Source organism: Tachyglossus aculeatus, chromosome 25, assembly GCF_015852505.1.
Source record: "Tachyglossus aculeatus isolate mTacAcu1 chromosome 25, mTacAcu1.pri, whole genome shotgun sequence".
NCBI classification, from domain to species: Eukaryota; Metazoa; Chordata; class Mammalia; order Monotremata; family Tachyglossidae; genus Tachyglossus; species Tachyglossus aculeatus.
Window position 1 is genome coordinate 2,535,617 of NC_052090.1, and position 8,918 is coordinate 2,544,534.

The 8,918-nt window shown below is 41.5% G+C and overlaps 1 non-coding gene across 1 annotated transcript; it reads right to left on the reverse strand.

Annotated features, from left to right (window-relative positions):
• Positions 1-3,187: 3,187 nt before the first annotated feature.
• LOC119945610 lies at positions 3,188-3,325 on the reverse strand. The gene has a single exon (XR_005456271.1). It is a non-coding gene; the product is annotated as a small nucleolar RNA SNORA7 (small nucleolar RNA).
• Between the last annotated feature and the right edge of the window lie 5,593 nt (positions 3,326-8,918).

Genomic DNA, 8,918 nt, shown 5'->3' on the forward strand with positions numbered 1-8,918 from the left:
AGGTATAGCTTTTCTTCCCAAAGAAAATTTCAGACCTGGTAATTCCCCAACCTGCACCCCAGGGTCCCTCAGTTTTTGGTCTTACAGTGTTATAGTTCTCTAGATTCATTGCCAGTATTATAATAGGCTCAGTGTTACAGTCTTACGGCCAGTCTAAGTCCTTAAGAAATCATTTCAAGAAATATTAAACATGGTAAATGCCAGCAAGCTAAATGAGATTTCCTACTACAACCCTGCCCACTTCATTCCTCTAATGCCAAACTACTCAATGAACTTCTATCTCACTTCTGACCTCTTGCCCCTACCCTGCCTCTGGCCTGGAGTGCCCTCCCTCTTCATGGCCGAAAGATGGTCACTCTCCCCACCTTCAAAAGCTTTTTAAAAGCACAGCTCCTCCAAGAGGCTTTCCCTAAGTCTTCATTTCCTTTTCTCACACTCCCTTCTGTGTCTCCCCTGCACTTGGATCTGTAGCCATTATTCACCCCTCCATCAGCCCCACAGCATTTACATATATATCTGTAATTTATTTATATTTTCTGCATCCCTCTTTAGCTTGTAAGATCGTTGTGGGCAGGGAAAGTGTATATCAACTCTGTTATATTGCACTTCCCAAGGGCTTAGTACACTGTTCTCCACAAAATAAGCGCTCAACAAATATTATTGATGGATTGATTTGGAAACTGAAATGAAGCTTCAGACATTTGGCATCCCCACCGATGGAAAGAGAGGGACAGTGAGAGACAGAGAGAGAGAGAGTGGGAGAGAAAGGCAGGAAGGGGCATATTATTTACAGGCCGGTGTGAGTTTTGCATAGTACCAATGCCCAAGGGATTTAGAGGCTTAAGTGAAAGTGAGCTGTTTAAAACTTTACTTCTGGATTTTTAAGAACAGTAACTAAACTACAGCATCTTACATGATTACCATAAATAGTGGCTATGTTGTAGTTTCTAGAAAATTTTATGAGGTGGTTTATGTAGTGAAATTGGAAGTCCAACTACCTTAGATATCACCTCTTCCTTTTTTAAAAGCCTGTATGCCAGTCAGTCAGTATTAGTTACTCCAGACTGACTGGTGCTGGCAAAGTGTTTGGCTAGTTTGTCTTGTTTGAAGGGTTGCGATTTAACTCTAAGGGTCAAGAGGTCAAAGCTTTCTAGTTTTAAGACACATCTTTGGAAAGACTTGAACTTTAGAACTTTCTGACTTTTAGGTGGAATCAGGATTTTATTCTGGGGACATTAGCCAAGTCAACAGGGGACAATTGTCGAAATTAACGTTCTAGAAACATTGTGATCACAGGAATAAATGCAAAGTATAGATTACATAAAGAATTGGTGTATGTTTTTCTTAAAAAAAAATTCATCTTTCTGTGGCAAGACTATTCTGTCCAACAGGGTGGATGTCTGCAAACCAGACAGAGTGTACCAACCCAGACAATGACCTTCCCAAATGGATCAACAACTTGTTTAAAAACACTTTTTCTTCCAATATAACCTTTCCCTTGAACAATCTGATTTAAACGGCAAGCTACAATCCCTGCTGAGATGCCTTTACAGGTTTGCAAATATTTTATAATTCTTCAAGATTAATAAGTTCTGTGTGCAGGAATTGTTGTCTATCATTTTTTAATGGCATTTATTAAGCGCTTACTATGTGCAAAGCACTGTTGTACTCACCCAAATGCTTAGTTCAGTGCTCTGCACACAGTAAGTGCTTAGTAAATACCACTGATTGATTGATTAGGATTTTAAAAGGAAATAGAATTAGTTTAAAAAGTTAAGGTAGGTAACAATTAAAATATTGCTGTTTTCAAAATTGGATGTTCTTTAATATGCATTTAAGAAATCAGCATTTCATAACCTCTGTTTGGCTTTTCTTTAAGAATATTCTTCCTAAAAATCTTAAGTATCTTAAGTCATTTTGTAAATTTAGAGTTTGTTAGATTACTCTTTCATTTGGAATTCTTATTTTCTAGCATATTATCTGTCATTTTATTTAAAGTTAAAGTGATAGAAACATTTTAAAAATATTGCACCCCTTCCTTTTTAAGAAGCATCCTATAATGACGACCTTTGACAAAACAATCTAAAATAAAAATCATAAACAGTAAATGAAGCCATAAAAATTTATTTTTGTTTTTATGGAATGGTCTTTTTCTTCATGTGGAAAGGCAGTATTGGCTATTCAAGGCAGTAATGTGAAATTACAAGTTTCACTTCTTAATAATAAATTTAATTATAATGAAAAGTAATTTGCCTCATTGGAACAGTAAGCATAACATTAACTTTGATGCATGCTTTAACTCTTGAGCAAACACAAAACTTAGCAGTTTAATATGGCCTTTCTTTTTTCAGTGAATACTAAATCTTAAAGCAGTTTTTAAAACTTTTTGTAAAAAGACAAAATTATTTATTGATCAAGTACACAATTGTTGCAGAGAAGATCAAGTAAAAACTAAGAAAATCTGTGAGTCATCATTTCAAAAAATAGTAACTCTTTAGTTTCCAATATTGGGGTGAACAGGGCTAGGATGATTAGGGATGGTAACCAAACAATTAGCTTTTTCAGCCTAATTTTCAGAAAATTTGTTCTTGACCATGTGTTTGGCCTAGGATGATGGTAGGGAATTATTAATTAATGGCATTTATTGAGTGCTTATTGTGTGCAGAGCACTATATTAAGCAATTGGGAGAGTACAATACAACAGAGTTAGTCGACATGTTCCCTGCCCACATCAAGTTTATGTCTAGATGACATGACATCAGGTCTAGAGGAGGAGACAGACATTAATATAAATAAATGTCATAGATGTATACATAAGTGCCATGGGGCTGAGGGTGGGGTGAATACCAGATGCTCCTAGAGTACAGATCCAACTGTACAGATGCTGCAGAATGGAGAGGGAGCCAGAGAAAATAGAACTTAATCAGGGAAGGCCTCTTGGAGGATATATGACCTTGTCTCATCTTGTCTTATGCCGTTAAGTCATCTTTGACCCATAGTGATGCCATGGACACATCTCTCCCAGAACGACCCACCTCAACCTGCAATTGTTCTGGTAGTGTAGCCATAGAGTTTTCTTGGTAAAAATATGGAAGTGGTTTACCATTACCTCCTTTCGCACAATAAATTTGAGTCTTCCCCCTTGATTCTTTCCAATGCTGCTGCTGCCCAGCACAGGTGAGTTTTGACTTGTAGGAGATTGTCTACCCCTCACTAGCCACTGCCCAAGCTAGGAATGGAATGGATATGCCTCTGCCTGATTCTCCCTCCTGTAGTCAAGACTGGTAGAGTACTGGGAACTCTCCAGGTGAGACCCTGAGAAGGGGATAAGAACTTAATAAGTCTGTAAAAGTGGAGAGAGTATTCATCTGGTGAATATGGATGGGGAGGGAGTTTCAGGCCAGAGGCAGGATGAGATCAAGGGGTCGGTGGCAAAATAGACAACATCAAGGTACAGTGAGTAGGTTAGCACTAGAAGAGTGAAGAGAATAAAGAGTTTGTAGTATGAAATCTGTAAGGTAAGATAGGAGAGGGAAAGGTGATTGAGCACTTCAAAGCCAATGGTAAGAAGTTTGTTTGATGTGGAGGTGGATGGGGGTTCTTGAGAAGTGAGAAGTTGTGGTCTGAAAAGTTTTTTAAGAAAAATGATCCAGTGAACAGAGTTAAGTATGGACTGGAGTGGAGTTTGGACTGGAGTAGGGAAAGACAGGAGGTAGGCAGGTCATCAAGGAGGCTGGTGCAGTAATCAAGGCGGGTTAGAATAACTGCATGCATCAGCATAGTAGCAGTTGGATGGAGAGGAAAGGGTCGATTTTAGCAATGTTTCCAAGGCAGAACTGATGGTTCTACCTTAGATTTGGTGACAGATTGAGTATGTGGATTGAATAAGAGAGATGATTCAATGATAATGCCAAGGTTACAGGTTTGTGAGGCATGGAGGAGGGTGGTGCCATCTACAGTGAGATGAAAGTTGGGGAAGGACAGGACTTGGGTGGGAAGATAAGGAATTCTGTTTTGGACATGTTTAGTTTGAATTCTTGGCAAGACAACTGGGTAGCAATGTCCTGCAGGCAGGGGGAAATATGAGATTGCAGAGAAGGGGAGGGGGCAGGGCTGGCAATGTACATTTGGGAATCATTCATTCACTCATTCATTCATTCATTCATTCAGTCGTATTTATTGAGTGCTTACTATGTGCAGAGCACTGTACTAAGCGTTTGGGAAGTACAAGTTGGCAACATATAGAGATGATCCCTACCCAACAGTGGGCTCACAGTCTAGAAGGGGGACAGACAACAAAACAAAACATATTAACAGAATAAAATAAATATAATAGTAAATATGTACATGTAAAATAGAGTAATAAATCTGTACAAATGTATATACAGGTGCTGTGGGGAGGGGAAGAAGGTAGGGTAGGGGCGTGGGGGTGCAATCAATTGCGTCAAGATAGTAGTTGAAGCAAATGGAGCGAATGAGTTATCCAAGGGAGTGGGTGAAGATGGGGAATAGAACAGAACTTAAAACTGAGCCTTAAAGGATCCTTACAGTTAGAGAATGGGAGGCAGAGGGGGAGCCTACAAAAGAGATTGAAAAGGAGTGATAAGCGAGGCAGGGGTAGGGACACAGGGGGTTTGAGGAGGGAGATGTCTGGAACAGCTAGTAGGGGCAATGCATATGGGAGTCAATTAGGGAGGAAAAGTATTGCTAATGGGTGGAGGAGAAGGCAGAATTACAGGAGGTGAGAATGAATTTAAGCTGGATGAGGGCAGGTGTCCAGGTTTATGCCTACAGTGCTCCACAGGTTGTGTGCAGGAGGAGAGGAAGCATACTGTGGAGGTGATCCAGGGTTGCAGGTTAGTGGTAAGAGATTGTCAGAGGGACAGGGATGTAAGGGAGTTGTATTCAGTGGGGAAAGTGGTGTTAAAGGCATCAATTTGCATTAAGAGAATGTAGTTTGGTTATGAAGATCAAATAGGGCATGATGGCTTAGATAGTACTAGATGTATTCCCTTCTAGACTGTGAGCCCGCTGTTGGGTAGTGACCGTCTCTATGTGTTGCCAACTTGTACTTCCCAAGCGCTTAGTACAGTGCTCTGCACACAGTAAGCGCTCAATAAATGATTGAATGAATGTGAATGAATGAATGAATGTATTATTAGTAGTATAGTACTATTAGGTACTTTCTTTATGCTTAGCTTTGTGCTAAGACCTGGGGCTAGGCGATGGTCTCAGACAGCACAGAGAACACTATTAAGATGCAAGCCATGACAGAAAATCCATTTACATGTCCTGTTGATCACTCTTGGAGAGGTAGGCTCACCTGGGTTCACCTCATAAAGGCATTGGATGGATCCCATACTAATCCAGCAAAAGGTTGGAACAAAGGGAATACAAGAATAAAGAATGAAATGAAGAGAGACACAGAATAAATGTATCATGCCTCCCTGTTCCAAATTGCAGTTTGGGAGCCACAGAAAACATGCAAAGGGCCTTACGCAAGAAAATCTCAGATATGTGGGTTGCTAGGGTGGCTGACATTGAGGTGAGGGGGTATGAGGCCAGTATATATAATGTTTGGTGAACTCCAACTGTATGTCTGTGGGGATACTGGAATGAGCAGGTGGCCAGGGTGGGGCAATTACCGTTAGCAGCACAGAGATGAATAAAGCCCAAAAGGCGGGACTATTGGATGAGATTACTCTGGCACAAGAACAGATGATCCCATCACCTCCAGGAAGAGCATTGAAAGCAGTAGTCACAGCAGAATGGGAAAACTGCCTTCCTTCTCCAGACAATCAATAGCCAGTATGCCCTCTCCAAGCTCAGAGGTCACACTGGCTAACCTTACCATGATCTTTTGCATAGACTTCTCCTTTTCTTCTCCATCCAAACTGCTACTATGTTAATCTAACCACTTATCTTACCCTGCCTTGATTACTTTATCAGCTTCCTTGCTGACTTCCCTGCCTCTTGTCTTTCCCCACTCCAATCCATACTTCATTGTGTCGCCTGGATCATTTTTCTAAGAAATAAATGCCCATGTTTCCCCACTCCTCAAGAACCTCCAGTTCTTGATGCTTAATCACCTCTGCATCAAACAGAAACTCCTTACCATTGGCTTTAAAGCACTCAATCACCTTGACCCTTCCTATCTCACCTCACAACTCTCCTAATAAATCCAACCTGCAGGCTTCACTCTTCTAATGCCAACCTACTTACTGTACCTCGATCTCATTTATCTCACCACCGACCTCTGGCCCACATCCTCCCTTTGGCCAGGAAGACCCTCCCTCTTCATAACCATAGGAAATTACTCTCTCCTGTTTCAAAGCCTTATTGGAAGAACATCTATGCCAAGAGGCCTTCCCTAAAGCCTCATTTCCTCTTTTTCCACTCCCTTCTACGTCGCCCTGACTTGCTCCTTTTATTAATTCCCTGACTCAGCCCTAAGGTTTTAGGGCTAAGGATAGGGCTGTGACTAGGCCTAGGGCTTGGGGTAAAGTTAGTGTTAGATCATTTGTTAGGGTTAGGGTTATGGTGAGGTTTAGGGGGTAGTGTTAGAGTTACAGTTAGGGTTAAGGACTAGGATTTAGGGCTAGGGTTAGGGTTCAGCGTGGCTCAGTGGAAAGAACATGGGCTTTGGAGTCAGAGGTCATGGGTTCAAATCTCAACTCCGCCAATTGTCAGCTGTGTGACTTTGGGTAAGTCACTTAACTTCTCTGGGCCTCAGTTACCTCATCTGTAAAATGAGAATTAAAACTGTGAGCCCCTCGTGGGATGACCTGATCACCTTGTATCCTTAATGGGATCACCACATTCTGTTCCCTTGGCCGTGCTGTATAGAATGATGCAGAGATGATGAAAATAAAGATTGTTTAGAAGTCAGAATGACTTTTGGGAGATTGACAAGCAAAGACTGGTACGATGTGGTATTGAACCTCAAATAAAACTGAAGGCATACAAGGCTGTAATGATACTTTATATTCAATATCAGTGTGAGACCTACCATGGAAGATACATCCAGCTTCTTAAGCAGTTTAACCAGAATCACAGACAGCCATAATCATCATTCATGGGCAAAACAGGATCATCAGCAACTGCATCCTTGAATGCATTCACTTCTACAGCTTTGTGGTAGTTACTGGGTGGGATCTGTGAGGAGAAAGGATAAAGACAGCAGGTGAGATGAAATGAGACACTCAAACGCACAAAAGACAGAGAAATTGTCTTACAGATCTATCAATGATGATAATAATGATAGTATTTGTTAAGAACTTTCTATGTGCCAAGCACCATTCTAAGCACTGGGATAGATTCAAGGTAATCAGGTTTTCCCATGTGAGGCTAACGGTCTTAATCTCCATTTTACAGATGAAGTAACTGAGGTACAGAGAAGTTAAGTGACTTGCGCAAAGCCACACAGATGACAAGTGATGGAGCGGAATTTGAACCCATGACCTCTGACTCCCAAGCCCATGGTCTTTCCACCAAGCCACACAATCAATCAGTCATACTTCTTTAACATTTACTGTGTATACTCTACTGTGTGCTTGGGAGAGTACAGTGTAACAGAGTTGCAGACATATTCCTAGCCCACAAAGGGCAAAAAACTCCTGTGGCTTTTTCTCAGAAAACTCCAGTGGTTGCCCATCCACCTCTGCATCAAACAAAAACTCCTCACCATTGGTTTTAAAGCACTCCATCACATTGCCCTTTCCTACCTCATCCCACTTCTCTCCTACTACAAGCCAGCCCGCATATTTCACTCTAATGCTAACCTTCTCAATGTGCCTCAATCTTGCCTATCTCGATGCTGACTCCTGCCTACCTCCTGCCTCTGGCCTGAAATGTTCTCCCTCCTCAAATCCGACAAACAATTACTCTCCCCCTCTTTAAAGTCTTATTGTTGACACATCTCCTCCAGGAGGCATTCCCTGAATAAGCCCCCCACTTTCCTCTTCTCCCACTCCCTTCTGCATCACCCTGACTTGCTCCCTTTGCTCTCCCCACTTCCAGCACCTCAGCATTTATGTTCCTATCTGTAATTTATTTATTTATTTTATCTGAACCCCACTTCTAGGCTGTAAGTTCATTTTGGTCAGGGAACATGTCTGCTTATTGTTGTTTTATACTCTCCCAAGTGCTTAGTACAATAGTCTGCACACAGTAAGTACACAATAAATATGGTTGAATGAATGAAAAGAAGCTTTACATTCTAGAAGGGGAGACAATCATTAAAATAAATTATGAATATGCACATAAGGGCTATGGGGCTTAAGGTGGGATGAGTAAAAATTCAAGAGCAAGGGTGATGCAGAAGGGAGAAGAAGTAGAAGAAATGAGGGGTTAGTCAGGGAAGGCCTCTTGGATGAGATGTGATTTTAATAAAAATTAGAAGGTGATGAGAGTGGTGATCTGTCAGGTATGAAGGGGGAAGGTAATCTAGGGCAGAAGCAGGATACGGGCGAGGGGGTCAACAGATCGAAGAGATCTAGATACAGTGAGTATGTTGGCGTTACAGGCATTGAGGGAAGCAACATGGCCTAGTGAATAGAGCATGGGCCTCGGAGTCAGAAAGTCATGGGTTCTAATTCTGCCTCTTCCAGTGTCTGCTGTGTGACCTGGGGCAAATCACTTCACTTCTCTGTGCCACAGTTCCCTCATCTGATAAATGGAGATGATGAATATGAGCTCTGTGTGGGACAGTGACTGTGTCCAACCCAGCTCTTAGAACAGTTCCTGGCACATAGTAAGCACTTAACCAATGCTATTATCATTATTATAATATTATAATAATAAGGTGAGCATGCTGGGTTGTTAGTAGTAAATCAGTGAACTAAGATAGGAGAGGGCAAGGTGACTAGACTGTGAGCCCACTGTTTGGTAGGGACCGTCTCTTTATGTTGCCAACTTGT